Source organism: Pelodiscus sinensis, chromosome 2 (genome assembly GCF_049634645.1).
Source record: "Pelodiscus sinensis isolate JC-2024 chromosome 2, ASM4963464v1, whole genome shotgun sequence".
Lineage (NCBI taxonomy): Eukaryota > Metazoa > Chordata > Testudines > Trionychidae > Pelodiscus > Pelodiscus sinensis.
Genome location: NC_134712.1, coordinates 218,155,800 through 218,171,618, shown reverse-complemented (window position 1 = coordinate 218,171,618; position 15,819 = coordinate 218,155,800). Strand labels below are relative to the sequence as shown.

Genomic DNA, 15,819 nt, shown 5'->3' with positions numbered 1-15,819 from the left:
TTATTTAGTAGATGAAAGCTGACACTCTCACAGAATCACCTGACTCCAGGCGTTGAGCCTTTATGAGAAAAGATCAAATATAGCAAGACTCATGATAATTTGGTGGCAGCACTGGGAATGAGGCCTGGAGTTCTAGTTTTAGAGGCTCCTTTATCCTTACCACACACACTTCTGCACCAGCTCAGATCTGCAGGCCCATTCCCTGCAAGGGTTCCCCATACCATACCATGCCACGTCAGCAGCTGTGGTGAGGCCAATGGCACCAGATGCCTACCCTTCTTCTGCTCCCATATACACACAGTTTTTAGGTGGTGGTCTGCCCTTGAAGGGTGGCCCAACAGCAGCAATGGTTGGAAGGTGCTACACCAGTGCAGCCATGGGCTGGATTCCCCTGCCTCCAAAGAACACATACCTGAAGCAATCAAGTATGCAGAATTAATCCTGCCTGTCCATTTTCAGAGGTCCCCATTCCAATAGGGCTGTCTGCAAGGTGGGAGTCATAGTGCCACAGTGGCAGCCATCCCCTTCTTTCCTGTCAGAAAGGGTGAGAGGATGCCTATGTATAGATACAGGCACAAACACCCCTTCCCCTGCACTCCTTTATTTCATATACTTCTCTGCTAAGTGGCTATTAAATGTTCCCAAATCAGAATGTTAGTGCCTTATGCCCACTGTGCACACAGGTATCTAACTGCATAGTGCCAACCAACCTCTATTATACCCACTCCAATGTAAGTGAATTGCGCTTCTAATGGGTTACTGTGTTTGTGGTATATTTCTCCTGGCTGAGCTTGTGTGGCCCTCGCTTATATATCATGCACTTTATTTCATTGCTACTTGTGTCGCACAGCACAAAATGTCACCCGGCATGTGTCTGTCTCTTGTAATGGCCGCATATTTGAAGAACCTCGCTTGTGCTCTCATACAGCTCCTTTCAGGGCTTTGTTTGCCTAACCAAACCCTGCATTTGCACACTGTAGTTAGGTATCTGTGTTCCTGAATTGGGCAGTTAGGTACTTGATTAATGCATGCACACATCTGACATTTTACACAGCAAAAAGCATTGCCATGGAAAATCGCCATTGTGATTTTAGAGGTTGCTTCTCTTAGTATCTGAGAAGTGCTTGCATACTATGCTACAGTGGTGGGTGCTGTGACAAAACCCTAAAATAGAAATTTTAATTCTCCCAGGCTAGTGAACATTATGTGCGTTCTGCAGATGAATAGACAAATTGATCTCCCAAGATGCTTGTCATAAGCACTAAATTAACTTTATCCAAAATAGTTTTGTAAATCATTTGGGCTAATTAATGACATAGCACTACTGCATTATGCTGTAATGTGGGGACCCAAGTTAGGGGAGGCATTTTAGGAACTTCTGCTCTCGTGGCTGCTAGAACTTGGAACTAGAGCTGGCTGTGAATTCAACAAAGCATTTTTTCCATCCAAAAATGCTGATTCGTTAAAACCAAAACTTCTTGTGGAAATGTCTCTGTTTCAATGGTTTCCCACTGCCATGATGGTATTTAGAGAAAGAGACTTTGATTCAGAGCAGGCTGTTGAGTTTAGCTGCTCTCATGGGCCAAATAAGTGCTCTTGTCCCTGGGTTATTGGCAGCTGGGTTTAGCTTTTTTTCACTGACATTTTCAAAAGGCAGTTAGCCAGGGGATAAAATGGTGTCCTTGGCCTCTGTTTGTCAGAGGCTGGAGAGAGACAGCAGGAGACAAATCACTTGATCATTGTCTTTGGTCCACCCTCTCTGGGGCACCTGATGCTGGCCACTGTCGGTAGACAGGATACTGGGTTAGAAGGACCTTTGGTCTGACCCAGCACGGCCGTTCTTATGTTCTTATGTAAAAGGTCTCAGTTTTGTTCCAATGCAGCATGAAACCAAATGTCAAGTCATTAAACTGGTTTCATAACAGATTTCTTGTTTTCTGGACAGGCTTATTGGGACCACATTTCTAAGATAAACTGAGGCTAAGGGAAGGAAGTGCAGTATTCCTGTTCTGTTGTCTTCTGATGGGCCTGGTCTATACTAGGAGATAAGTTCAAATTAAAATGCGCAATTTCAGCTAGGTTAATTGTGTAGCTTAAGTCGAAGTATCTTAACTTGAATTTTGGTGCCATCCACACTGAGGGAAGTCCAAGGGGGCACATTCTCCTATCAACCTCCCTTATGCCTCTTAGCATCAGGACTACTGGCATCGACGGGAGCGCCCCACTCCTTTCAAATTAGCATGTCTTCACTAGACCCGCTAATTCAAAACATGGAAGATAGACTGCAGCTGCTTCAAACTTATCTGCAGTGTAGACATGGCCACTGACTGCTTGTAGAATGATTCTCTGGTACTGCTTTTGCAGTCAAAGGTATGCTGATTGTGGTAGGGTAGGATAGAAGTAAATGTAGTTTCATATAATGCCTTCCAGAATAAAGTGATGCAAAATGAAAGCCGTTAATCTGATTTGGGCTTTATTTGGCAGTCAGGCTGATCTCAAAAGTGTCCCTGGTTAGAAATTGGGATTTTATCTACTGTTCTAATAAACAAACACACATTTGTATGTTTGTAGTGTTGTGAAGGACTTGTGGTTGAGTGATAATCTGTTTAAGAGGCTATTTACCAAGACAACTTTGGTAAAACATAACCCAGAAAGCTCTGATTTATCCTATTGATGATAAATCTTGGGGTCATGTCCTTTGAATAGTGAGTGAACAAAAAGTTTTGCATAACTCTTACCTGATCGGATTAGGAAACTGATTGGGAATCTAGTTCTCCTCTCTTCAAAGTCAATAGCAAAACTTCCATTGCTTTTTGTGAGAATACAAGTGGACCTTTAAGTTTGCTGAAACTGAAAAAGTATAATATTTTCAGCTTGAGATCTTTTCTTTCTGTTTGGTTTGAGTGGGATTTTTCTGTGGATTTGAATGGAAAGTTTCACCCTAGCTCTTTATTTTGAAAGAAATGCTGTACAGTAAATACAGCAAGAACACTAATTAATGCCAAGATATAGCAGATGGTTGTGGAATTACCAATTAGTTCCATAATTACAGTAAATTAATGTATTATGATTTTATAAGAAATTATGAAATGACAGTATTGCCTGCCAACGAATTATTCCACCTGCTCTGAAATTACTGCAAATACTCTAAAGCAAAACTATTTAAGGAGGATTAGAAAGACCTATTAGAATTCAAAGTAAAAGATGACAAAATATAAGGGAACTGACATTTCCAGCGTCTAATTGTGAAATCGCTCTGTGTTTAGGTTCAGTGAGATTCTTGTTAAGCTCATTAAAGTCCTGTAAGGGACCATCTTTCCATGCACAGCTGATTGCATGAAGTCCCCATGAGATGCAATCTGACTGCTAGCCCACATCTTTACTGTCATGCAGGTCTATCAGTCATCCTCTGGATTTAGAGAGGGGTAGACTTTCAATGAGAATGAAGGAATGATTTCTTTCTCTTGATTGTCTTTAGGGATTTTTGCTAGGCTATCTTTTGTGCTAAAAGAAAGTAATCTCTGTGGATCTTTGGATACTCTGAGGGAATGCCAAGTGAGCAACATGATATGCACCAGGTGCCTACTTTGGAGTGTGTAGCAGTGAAAATAGAATCAGTAAGCCTTTTTGAAGTAGAACATGGCTTCTTCATTAGGAATGCAAAATGCCAAAGATCAGTGCTTTAAGTTATACTCTGTCCACACTGATACATGAAGTACAGAGATAAGGATTTGAATATAGACTTCTACATTTGGATGGATTTGGCTCTAGGATTCTGTTTCAATCTTCACAGAAGTAGGAGCTAGCCATGAAGTTCAGATGTGGATTTGAACTTCCCCAAATTCTAGTGGGATTCAGATTCAGGATGCAGGCAGCATGTAAATTAGAGCAAAGGTCTTTTCCATGCCTTAATCATCTCTAGCCTTGTCTACTGGATCTCTTCTTCCTGTCCTTTGTAGTGAAATAATTTTCTTTGATCACCAGCTAATGGTTTTGATCTATTACTAGATGGAAATGGTAGAATTGTCAATAATAATGCAGAAAAAGCAGAAATATTCAATTAATATTTTGGTTCTGCTCCTGGGGAAAAAAACAGATGATAAATTTAGTACAGAAACTAAGAACAGTGGATGGGTTTGGGTTGGGTAGTTAGGTAAATCACTGAGGCAACATCTACACTGGTAGCTTCTTATGCAAGGACTCTTTTGTGGAAGATTTCTTGTGCAAAAAATCTTCCGCAAGAGAGTGTCCACACTGCCATATGCTTTTGTGCAAGAGCATCCATGGCAGTGTGGACGCTCTCTTGTGTAAGAAAGCTCTAATAGCCATTTTAACCATAGAGGCTTCTTGCGCAAGAAATTCATGTTGCCTGTCTACACTGCCCTTTTGTGGAAGAGCTCCTTATTCCTCGTGGGGAAAGGAATAACTCTTCTGGAAGAAGTCCTGTTTTACAATTCTATACTGTAAATTTACTTGAGCAAGAACGCTCGTGCAGTGTAGACAGCAGGCAAGTTTTTGCGCAAGAATGACTGTTCTTGCGCAAGAAGCTACCAGTGTAGACATAGCCTGAGGTTGTAACACCTGCAGAGAGCTACCACTACTTGTTTGCATATATTGGTTCAAACTGGATTCTCCAAGGACTAACTAATGAAGGAAGGGTTTATAAATAATTGAGTTAACTGATACTGAGCCTTCTTTCTGAGCCACCAGATGGACAGGATGTTTAGTCCACGGGGGGCTCAATCTTTAGGGAAAGCTTGGAAAGACTGTGACCCAATAAGGTATCATCAGGCCTGAGTTCTGACTCTGGGTGGAAGCTGAAGATACATCAGGCTACGTATTTCCAGTACAGATGTACTCACTGGCCCCAGCAATTGGCTGCTTTGACCGACATGTGGGACCACAGTGGGCAAGGATCCTGCCCGAGGGTCTCATTGGGCTACAAGACATTGGCAGCCCAGAGGATTGTGGCAAGCTGGATGTGGATGTATCATGAGCTGAATCCAGCCTGTGGGCTGTATTTTGCCTTCCTCTGCTTTAATCTATGATTTGAAGACATCAGTGACAGCCAAAAATTAAAGGCCTATTACAGTAGGTGAGGTTTCGTGGCCTGTAATGTGCAGGAGATCAGACTAGATGATCATGATGATCCTTTCTGACCTTAAAGTCTGCGTTGAACTTGTGATCACAGGAATAAACTCTGTGTGGGGTTTGAAAGGCTGATCCCCAGGCAGAGCCCTTATTGAAATTAGAGGTGATTTCTGGTAATCTGGTAATTTTATGAGCATGCATGTAGGGTCTTTTGTGTAATTTTAAACAGGTTTTCTCTGTAATGTTTTTATCTTAAGAATAAATGTGCTCACTTAGGAAGAGCTGTGCGATAACTTAACTGAGGACTGTTAAGACAGACTGTCTTTACTGTGGATATTGCAGCCTGGAAATACCATGGTCAGGGGAGAAAGACATGTCTATCTTCATTCCAGACAGGTGGTGGCTGAGGAGCTTGGAGCCTAGAATGAGAGTCCTTGCTGGAACTCCGAAGGCCAGTATAGGTGGAGTTGCCCTGAACTGTGACAGGGCTGACCGGGATAGGGGTATCAGCCTGACATTGATCCTGAGCAATGGCTAATATAGAACTTGATTACTAAAGAAATAAAGGAGGATAACAAATAAATGCCAGTCAGCATGGGCTTATGGAAGACAGAGCTTGTCAAACTAACTTGATAGCTTTTTAAAAAAGAGGTAAGTTTGGCTGATGGAGCTGATAACATTTCCTTAGACTTCTAGAAAGTGTTTGACTTTGTACCACATGACATTTTGATTAAGAAACTACAACAATACAAAATCAACATGGCACCGATTAAATGGATTAAAAACCAGCCAAAAGGACTCAAAACATACTTTTAAAATGGGAATCATATTGGTTGGTGTATTTGTAGCAGGGACCTGCAGAGATAGATTCTTGTTCTTAAACCATTTAATGTTTTTATTAGTGATCTGGAAGAAAACATAAATTCATCACTAATAAAGTTTACAGATGACGCACAAACTGGAAGAGTGGTAAATAATGAAACAGGCAAGTCCCTGATTCAGAGTTGTGTGGATCACTTGGTAAGTTGAGAGTAAGCAAACAATATGTGTTTTAATACAGCCACATGTACAGATGTACATCTAGGAACAAAAAATGTAATAGAGAATGCTCTTCATCTTTTTTCAGAGTCATTGATTCCCAGGATAATGAGCTGAACATGAATGCCTAGTATGACACTATTGCCAAAAGAGCAAATGTGATCCTTGGATTTATAAACAGGGGACTGTCAAGTAGCTGTAACTGGTGAGAATTCTAGTAGAATATTATGTACAGTTCTGGTATCAACATTTCAAGAAGGATGTGGGTAAATTGCAGAAAGTTCAGAGAAAATATGCGAATGAACGCAGGGTTGGAAAACATGCCTTTAGTGATACACTCCAGGAGCAGATCTGATTAGCTGGCCCAACTACAGAATACAACAGTTTCACTTGAAAAGTGTAGACCTGATTGCAAGTTAAGTTGAATAAGTGGATTTTTATTAAACCCTGTGTGCTGTTCTGACCACGTGATTGAGTATCTTGCAGCTTAATTTCATTCCCCATGCTCCCTATTCTGCAGGTGTCCCCTTCATAGCAATCCTTCCGGGAAATATGAGCATTTTTACTCCACTTCCATTGGTGTTGATAGAGGAATGAAAGTGACCGGGACCTGGAAGCAAGCAGTTTTCTTCTCTGTTTATTAAAAAAAGAATGGTGGGGTAAGTTCTGTTCTTCTCCAACCACACTGTGAGTTAACACTGTTGCTTTGTTTTGGCTATTTGCCACATGCCCGTAAAAAAGGTTTTATATACAATTGGCAGCCTTAGATGCAATGTATTCTGAAATCTCTGAACCAGATTCTCAGTTGATGTTAAGTCAGGTGAACTATGATGATTTATTCCTCTGAGGAGCTATCCTAAATAGAATATTTTGAAACTATGTTACCCAAAGATAGTTACACAGCTTTTCTTATATTAAGTGTCCAAGAATATTTTCAGATATTTCCGTTTTTGGGTTCAAGTATTTTTTTCATGCCATCTTCCCCTTCTTTGTTTCCCCCCTTCTTTTCTAACATCAATGTTTTTCTCCTTTGCTTGTATGTGAGCTGTTTTCTTATGCTTTCTCTTAATTCCATTTTTGACTAATTTCTCTGTACTTCTTGCAAAAAGCTTTTTAAAAAATTATTAGACAACATCTGACCATCTTTTTACACTCCTGGTTACCACAGCATTCCCTGCCAGAGTAGGCACAATAAGCTGCAGAAGAAAAAAAACCCAAATGTCTATCTTGCCAATAAGTCCTCTGAATCTATTCCAACTACACAGACTGCAGGAGTTCATTTTCTTTCTGTTTTCTTTCAGGCAGGTGGCAGGAAATTTCAGATGGGGATTTTCACACCTCACAGGGCCATGTTCCTCTTTAAAAACTCTGAAGCCAAAAGAATATGGAGTGAAGGCCTGATCCTGGTAACTCTTGGCTAAACTAGTAGCCTCACGAACAGATTTATAGGGTCTTGCCACAACTTTCCTTTATCCTGCAAGCATCCTTCTGAATATAGTGGACCAATTTCCTGCTAACCTTGAACAGAGCTAGAACCAATCACAGAAAACAATTAGCTGGTAAGAAGATTGATATTCTGTGGCCTGGCTGCCATTTGACTGCAGGGTGTCTTTGGCGTTTAGCTTCTCTTACATACTTCTCAGGCAAAGCTTCTCATAGTAATTGCCTCATCTATCAATTACAATGGCTGCTGTTTTGTCTCAGGGTGCAATCCTGCAGATACTGTGGTGAGTAGTTGTGCTGATTTCCAGGGCTTGGATTTCTGTTCCAGTCTTTGAAAGGAACAAGGGTGGAATTCTGGTTTCAAATATCTGTACTTAAGGGACCACAGAGTGAAATAATGGGTCCAGGGCGCTTGATAGTCTGGCTCAATTGGTCCAATAAGCAGCAGATGAGAGGTTTTGTTTTCCTGGATGCCTTCTGAGGTTGAATCCAGCAACTCTCCAAACGCTCAGGATCCTTTCAAAGGGAGAGCTATTATCTTACTTTTGAGGGTAAGTGATCCACCTGACAGTGTAAGATGGAAGCTAGATGGGTCTGGTTGAAGCACTTGTGATGTTAACAGATAATTTAAGTAAAACAATCTTTACTTAGGGGGAGGGCTAGCTCAGTAGTTTGGGCATTGGCCTGCTACACCCAGGATTTGTGAGTTCAATCCCTAAGGGGGCCCTTTAGGGATCTGAGGCAAATCTGTCAGGGATGATACTTGGTCCTGCTGCAAAGGCAGGGGACTGGACCCAAGGTCCCTTCCAGTTTTATGAGATGGGTATATCGCTACTTAAAAATGTATAGCAAAGAAGCATTTACTCTTCTTGTGTTTTTATGGAATATGACACATGTGCTACTTCAGTGTCTGTAAACCACTGCTTAGCTGTTCTGGACATGCATGTAGAATAAACACATTACTTGTCAGACCGGCCAGTGAGCTTCACATTGATAAACACCACCTCAGTTTTCCTGGCCTTAGGCGAAATGACAGAATCTAGGGGAAGAGCCAAACTTTCAGCAGATGCAGCCACTGACTAATACTTATTCTGGATTCTGTCATGCACGATTCTTGGCTTTCTGCTAGAAGTAAGTAGTTTGTTTATATGTATATACAGTACATTTCTCACTGAATCTTTGGCATTCAATGACTGACTGTCATGCTCTGAAGGTCTGGCAGGAAAAGGAAGATTTAGCAGGCTTTTTCCCCTCATTTAACAAACGATTCCTGTATCAGTTTATTGTTTTTTTCCCCTCTTGTGAGAGTTTGTGACTTAAGGGCTTTTTAAAATGCAGGAAGCATCAGTCTTCCTGAGAAATCTAGTGGAGAAGAATTCCTAGCTCTTTGGCTCACACACATACTTCTCAGGATTCCATTAGAAGAGCAAGGAGACAAAGGATTTCCTTTTGCAGGGAGGAGGGGGGAACCTTTGCAAATACATCCTTTAAAACTGGGCAAAAGAAGGGTGCTGAGTCAGTGGATGAGAGAGACTCCTTGGCAGGAACACAGTTGCTTTGTGGGTGGGGAACAGACTGAATGAAGGCCTGGTTGAATGTGGGCTCCGTCAGCAGCCCCACTAGGCAAACAGGTGATCAAAAGCCATCTGACAAGGAGCCAGATTCACCTCTATGGATGCTTAGATCCACTTTGATCTCTGTATTTGGCTGTTTGTTGGGAATATCCAGCTCACACAGCAAACCCTCTTCTCTACTAGAGAGAGGGCAACATACACATGAGAACAGAGCAACTCTATTGTGCCAGTGCTTGTGGAACTCTTTGTCCCTCTTTGACTTCAGTGTCTGGTGCCATCGGATCTTCTTACCCCCCGGGGAAAGTTCTGGTTGGTTTGTGTCCTGAGACCAGGCAGAAGGAACAGCCAGAAAGCCTGCAGAAAAATGTAAATGAGAGGGAAGGGTTATGAAGGCCATGAAAAAGCTGTTCTATGAGGAGTATCACCCATCAACAAGAATTGGGCAAAAGGTTTCATCCTTACAGTTGGCACTGGTGGCAACAGTCCCAGAAGAATAGTAGGCCTGGAAGTGGGATGGTCTGAACAAACCTAATATTCCTTTGTTTCAAACTGAGCACCTCTCCTTTGATATGAGATACTTCTACATCTCCATGACAACTTTGGTGAATTAATTTTAAACCATGTTAGAAACTGGAGAGACAACTCACCATGTGGCAACTAAAGCTCCCCAAAGCTACAGCATTTCAATCCCTTTATGCAGAGTGGGTGTTTTTCTCAAAGGCAAAGCAGCACAACACAGTCAAACAGATAAATTGGGTTCCATGGCCTGGGCCCTTCCCAGGTCCTTTCCTTAGTCCAGGGTCTCCTACAGTTCTCTCTCCAAACTGAGCTGCTTGTGTTAATCTTTGGTCTAAGGTTCAGCTGACCTGAAGGCTATTGCCTGATCCCTGTACTTAGAGCCTTCACCCTGAAGAAATCAATCACAAGATTCAACTAAGTCTGCATCTATTGGAATGCTACTTTATCCTGTGGCCTGGATATAGTGGGGACCTCTTCAACAAATCAAAATCAGTGAACTGATGGGTAAAGGCAGAGTCAAAATTTCTTCTCAAAGAGATACAAATATACAGGCATTTGGAGCCACCGAGCATTGCACTCCAGGGGCAACTGGAATTTTGCAACTGACTCTAAAGGGAACAAGTTCATAACTTAGATTTGAATCTTGATGGGAGGAAGAAAAGGGAAAATATTTGTAAAGGAATGTGTTGGTTTACTTTAGCATTGAGAGAAAACAGAAGATACATTATCACTTGTCTCATTAGACAGTGCTCAGGGAAATAACAATTCATTACTTCTTTCTTATACACATTAATTGCACATTTTTTACATTAATTTATGATTAGGATGTGTAATCCCTTTATTCAGTTTAATCTAAGATTTTGCCCAAATAAAAAAGGAAAGCTTGTAACTAAGGGAAGGGGGAAATTTACTATGTGTGATGACTCCAGTATGTCAGCTTTGGCAGTTTTTTCTTCTGAGCCTGATGTGCCAACACCTGCAACCGTATTTAAATAATTAAATGCTGGCATCTGAGATACAGTAGCAGGAACTGGCATTACTGCTCACTGCCCATCTATGAATGCGGAGGGGACAACACATGCAAAAATATGATCTCCAAAATTGTGTGTGCACCAATTTGCCCTGTAAATCAAGTAATTGTACACTTCACTATCTCTTATGCGTGCAGTTACCCAATTTCTGAGGCCAGGTCTACACAAAAAGGGAACACTGAATCAAGATATGCAATTCCAGCTCTTAATTTCGTAGCTGGAGTCCATGTACCTTGTTTCGAGTTTCCACACCATCTCCACAGCAGGAGGCCGAGAGGAGCAAATGCTCCCATCAGCTTCCCTTACTCCTCACAGAAGCAGGAGTACCAGTTGCCAACAGGGGTACCCTCTGAGTTTGATTTAGTGAGTTTTAACTAGACTCACTAAATCAAACTCCGGAAGATTGAATTCGGCAGTCTAATTGTGACATGGCCTGTGTGTGAAAATTCTCAGGAGAGATTCAAATGCCACCCAGATGTGTAGCAGATTGCCCACCTCTAGGTTTTTTGTATCTATTGGTGGTGCACTTGCCTCGGTGCACATAAAAATGTATTCCACATATAGATGGACAAGATTAGAGGAAATATTGGAGGCCACCTCTGAAAAACTGGCCCTTACTAATACACATTCAGATTTAAAATACAGCATAGCTGATGTGTAATCTCAGAATTTGGCAAAGAAGCGAGGAGTATATGGAGGCTTTACTCCTGTTGAGCTCCTGACTCATTGTGTGATCCAAGACTAGTCATTTGAAGGTGTTTTGCTCCTCAGCTAATGCAGCAAAAAGCAAGATGTAATGGATACGCAGATGCTGCACAGAGATAAGACTTGCTGAGTAAATATAGTTCTTTCAAGTGGACAACAGTTTCCTTGTTGAACATATGCACAGACACCATCATTTTAGTATGGAAGTGTCAAATCAGTTAAGAATCTTTTTGGGACAGGATTCAATTCATGACCAGGGCTTTAAACAAGTTCCTGAAAAATGGAAGGAAAATATCCGCTATAAGACTTTGTCAAGCTACAAAGTTTCATTTTCCAGGACTTGTAACTCTGATTCAGAGCAAAACTGAGCTATTTTTGTGAACAAGCACAACTTGTAATAAAACAGCAAATTCCCTATAAACCTGGGTCAAATAGTGAAATTTCATGATACTTCTGCAGACAAATATTTAACCTTCTTTATAAAAATAAACTGTAATAGCAAAATTACTGCTGTCTGTGTGTGGAAACTATTAGTTGACATGAAAATAATAAGGTGCTGAAAAGATGGGTTTACTAGTGGGCTATGTCTAGACTGGCCAGTTTTTCCGGAAAATCAGCCGTTTTTTCGGAAAAACTTGCCAGCTGTCTACACTGGCCGCTTGAATTTCCGCAAAAGCACTGACTTCCTACTGTAAGAAATCAGTGCTTCTTGCGGAAATACTATTCAGCTCCCGTTCAGGCAAAAGTCCCTTTTGTGCAAAGCTTTTGCGCAAAAGGGCCAGTGTAGACAGCTTAGATTTGTTTTCCGCAAAAAAGCCCTGATTGCGAAAATGGCGATCAGGGCTTTTTTGCGGAAAAGCGCGTCTAGATTGGCACGGACGCTTTTCCGCAAAAAGTGCTTTTGCGGAAAAGCGTCCATGCCAATCTAGATGCTCTGTTCCGAAAATGCTTTTAACGGAAAACGTTTCTGTTAAAAGCATTTCCAGAAAATCATGCCAATCTAGACGCAACCTAAGGGTACATCTGCACAGCAACATTATTTTGAAATAACTAGAGTTATTTCGAAACAACTTAGTCCGCATCTACACAGCAAGCAGTTATTTTGAAATAATGGCGAAATACTGTCAGTCTGGAGGACTTCTTATTCTGATTCCTGTAACCCTCGTTGTACGAGGAGTAAGGGAAGTTGGAGGAAGAGTGCTCTATTTCGAAATCAGTGCTGTGTAGACAGGACTATGTACCACTTCAAAGACTTACAAGATGGTTTATTAGGTGATGAGCTTTCATAGGTGTCTTGTGCTTTTGCGGAAAAGCGTCCATGCCAATCTAGACGCTTTGTTCCGAAAATGCTTTTAACTTTTCCATTAAAAGCATTTCCGGAAAATCATGCCAGTCTAGATGCAGCCATGGTGTATTTTACCCTACTTTCCCTGGTTTGATACATTAATTTATTTTATATTATGGATAGCATTGCCATGAGAACATTATAAGTTAGTGGCTGCTTTCTCTGCCAACAGACAGACATTAACCAATGGGAAGAGACCCCCAGTTTATATCTTGACTGGTTGTATGTCTCATCCCCATTAAAAGTGTAAAAGTGAGATCTTTGCTTCACTGGAGAATAATGCCTGACTCACAGATGGTTTTGTTATGTGAATGATAGGAAACCATGACAATGTAATCTGTGATCAGCCATAGACAATGACCATAGTTTGGTCATCACATCCCACTCAACATTTGTCCATGTTGTGACAAATCTCTCCTTGGGAGACTCCTGAGACTGGAATGAGAGAGATGATATAGCCAAAGGACAAAGTGCATTGGCAGAAGCTTGCATAGTAAAGACACAGGCTCCTGCCCCTGGGACCAAGCCCCTTTTGTGCACACTCATTACATGTTCATGTGCACAAAATTCACTTGCTGATGTGACAAAAAGGAAAACTGATGTTTGTCCTTAGCCGAGTTCCACATATTCTGAAGCATTTCTTTGTTCCCTTACACAATACAATCCACCTTAGAAAAAGTGCCACTGCAGGATGGTTAAATCGTGAGGGATCCAATATGTAATCAACATTCATAGAAAATTACTATATTCTAGTAAAATATTCTTCTTAAAATGTTCACACTGTCTCCCCTCCTCCCACTTCTTTGAGTGATATGCACCAGCCTCACAGTCAATAATGGTTCTCTTCCTGTGTCCCACGCGAGGTAATTTTTCATCTCCTGCGTCACAGATTTTCAATTCAGATTATGCACTGATGGCTATTTTGTGTCAGGAATTTTATTTTCTCAGAACTAAGCAATTTTTTTGCCACACATTATAACTGTAACTAACTATTTTTTTCCATGATTGACTAGTAATGCTGAAATTCTCAGTCTCAGCATCCATCTGTACATGAAAAACAGGGGGAGAGTGACTCAGAATTAAAATGACAGAATATCACTCAGTCTGTGACCTCCTGTCATTACACACTGGGTAGAAATACTAAGCATGTTCTGGCATCTTATGTTTAGTCTGAGTTATTTCACTCTTATTTCCTCTTACTACAATTTTGTTAATAGCTGGATTCAGCCACAAGCCCACTAGTAAATAAACAAACACCTTGTAACACATTACAACATTCTCTGTCTACAAGTTTTTTGACTCAGTCCATCAACCAATAAAATCAGACTGTAGTGCATATTAACTTATGTTATGGTCAAATATTTGTATTGGTTAATAGAGCTGATTGTAATTTCACCATATTCTCTACTTTTTCCTGGATATACAACATATCACAAATAAATAAACTGTCCACAAAAAGACATTTGTATTGCATGGTCATTCTTGGTTTCTTCTCATACTGCCCTCAGATACAGAACCTGCTCTGGGAGATGAATGTGCCAGGATAAGTTATCTGAGGCTCATAAAATCTTTTTTAGAAGATTGAAATAAAGTCAGTGCTTGCAGAAGACAAATCAATTGTGACATTTCTGAATAGAGTGCGATGCATTTAATTAGCACAAGACATACTGGCAAATGCTGAATTACCCAATAAATCACTGAATGCTGGAACCCATACAGAGCTGGGAATCGGCTGTCTTGTGAGATGTGCAGCAAGAGATAATAGGGAGATCTGGCCATTTCGCCCCACTTTCTGCTAAATTTCTTCCATTTTGACATTTGCACATTAGGCCCCTTTTAATTAGTTCAAAGCATCAAAATAGCTTATCCCACCTAATCAAAGAAAGCTGCTCAAAAAATGGAATTTGCAAAATACTTTAGCTTTTATTGTTTGGTACGCTCCAGTTTTGTTTGATGTCCTAAAAAGATGATGGAAGTTTAGGCTTGGGGTGGGTGGAGGAAATCACATGAAAAATATATAAGGCGCAGTTGGGCAGTTGGGCTATGTCTATACTACCCGATTATTTTGAAATACAGGCAGTCCCTGGGTTACATGGATCCGACTTACATCGGATCCCTACTTACAAACGGGGTGAGGCAACCCCACACTAGCTGCTTCCCCCCAGCAGACCAGAGAGACGCGAAGCTAGCGCTCCCCCCCTCCCCCCCAGCAGACCAGGGAGACACGGAGCAGCTTTTCTCAGCAGACACCTCAGCTTGAGAATAAAGGACTGAGGGAAGTGAGGTGTGGGAGAATAAAACTGAGCTCTGGAGAAATGTTTGACTAGAGTTTCCCCTACAATATGTACCAGTTCCGACTTACATACAGATTCAACTTAAGAACAAACCTACAGTCCCTATCTTGTACGTAACCTGGGGACTGCCTGTAATAACTCCCAAAATAACTTGCAAAATAAGCTCATTCCTCTTCACAAGCAGGAGTTGTTATTTTGAAAGAACAAACCTATTATTTTTTAATAACAGGTTTGCTAGTGTGAATGCTCACCTTTTTATTTCAAAATAAGGGGAATTATTTCAAAATAACTCCCCCGTGTAGACATGCCTTTACAGAATCAGGCTCTGTGAGGTTGTATCTACACTGTACACAGAGCTTAAAATAAGCTATGTAGTTTGAGCTACACAAATTGTGTAGCTTATTTTGAAATTTGGCATTGTCTACATGGCATTTATTTCGAAATAAATTGCTATTCCAAAACATCCCTTACTCCTCATAGAATGAGATTTACAGGGATGTCGGAATAATGAGCGTGTTCAAAAGACACCAAATAGTTAATTCAGGATACCAGAGGTATCCCGAAATAGCTCTGCAGTATAGACATAGCCTTACCAAAATTGACATTGGCCTTCCTCCTTCAGGGCCATTTCTTGTGATATGCAGCAATGAGTTCAAGTTCATTGCACTCAGGTGGCAGCATGAACAGAGGCTACATGTGAGAACAAATTTGAGCTCGAGGCATATAAACGTGGAAATAAATCTCAAGCCTTTTGCTATCTGCTCTCTTTGGAAAGAGTT

At 41.0% G+C, this 15,819-nt stretch overlaps 1 long non-coding RNA gene across 1 annotated transcript in view; it reads left to right on the top strand.

Moving 5' to 3' along the window:
* LOC112545193 (uncharacterized) overlaps positions 1–7,567 on the top strand; it is a 31,894-nt gene extending 24,327 nt beyond the window's left edge. Inside the window, exons 3-5 of the long non-coding RNA XR_012901109.1 lie at positions 6,218–6,334; positions 6,650–6,788; positions 7,431–7,567. This is a non-coding gene — a long non-coding RNA (uncharacterized LOC112545193). The remainder of the gene's footprint in view (positions 1–6,217; positions 6,335–6,649; positions 6,789–7,430) is intronic.
* The last annotated feature ends 8,252 nt before the right edge of the window (positions 7,568–15,819 follow it).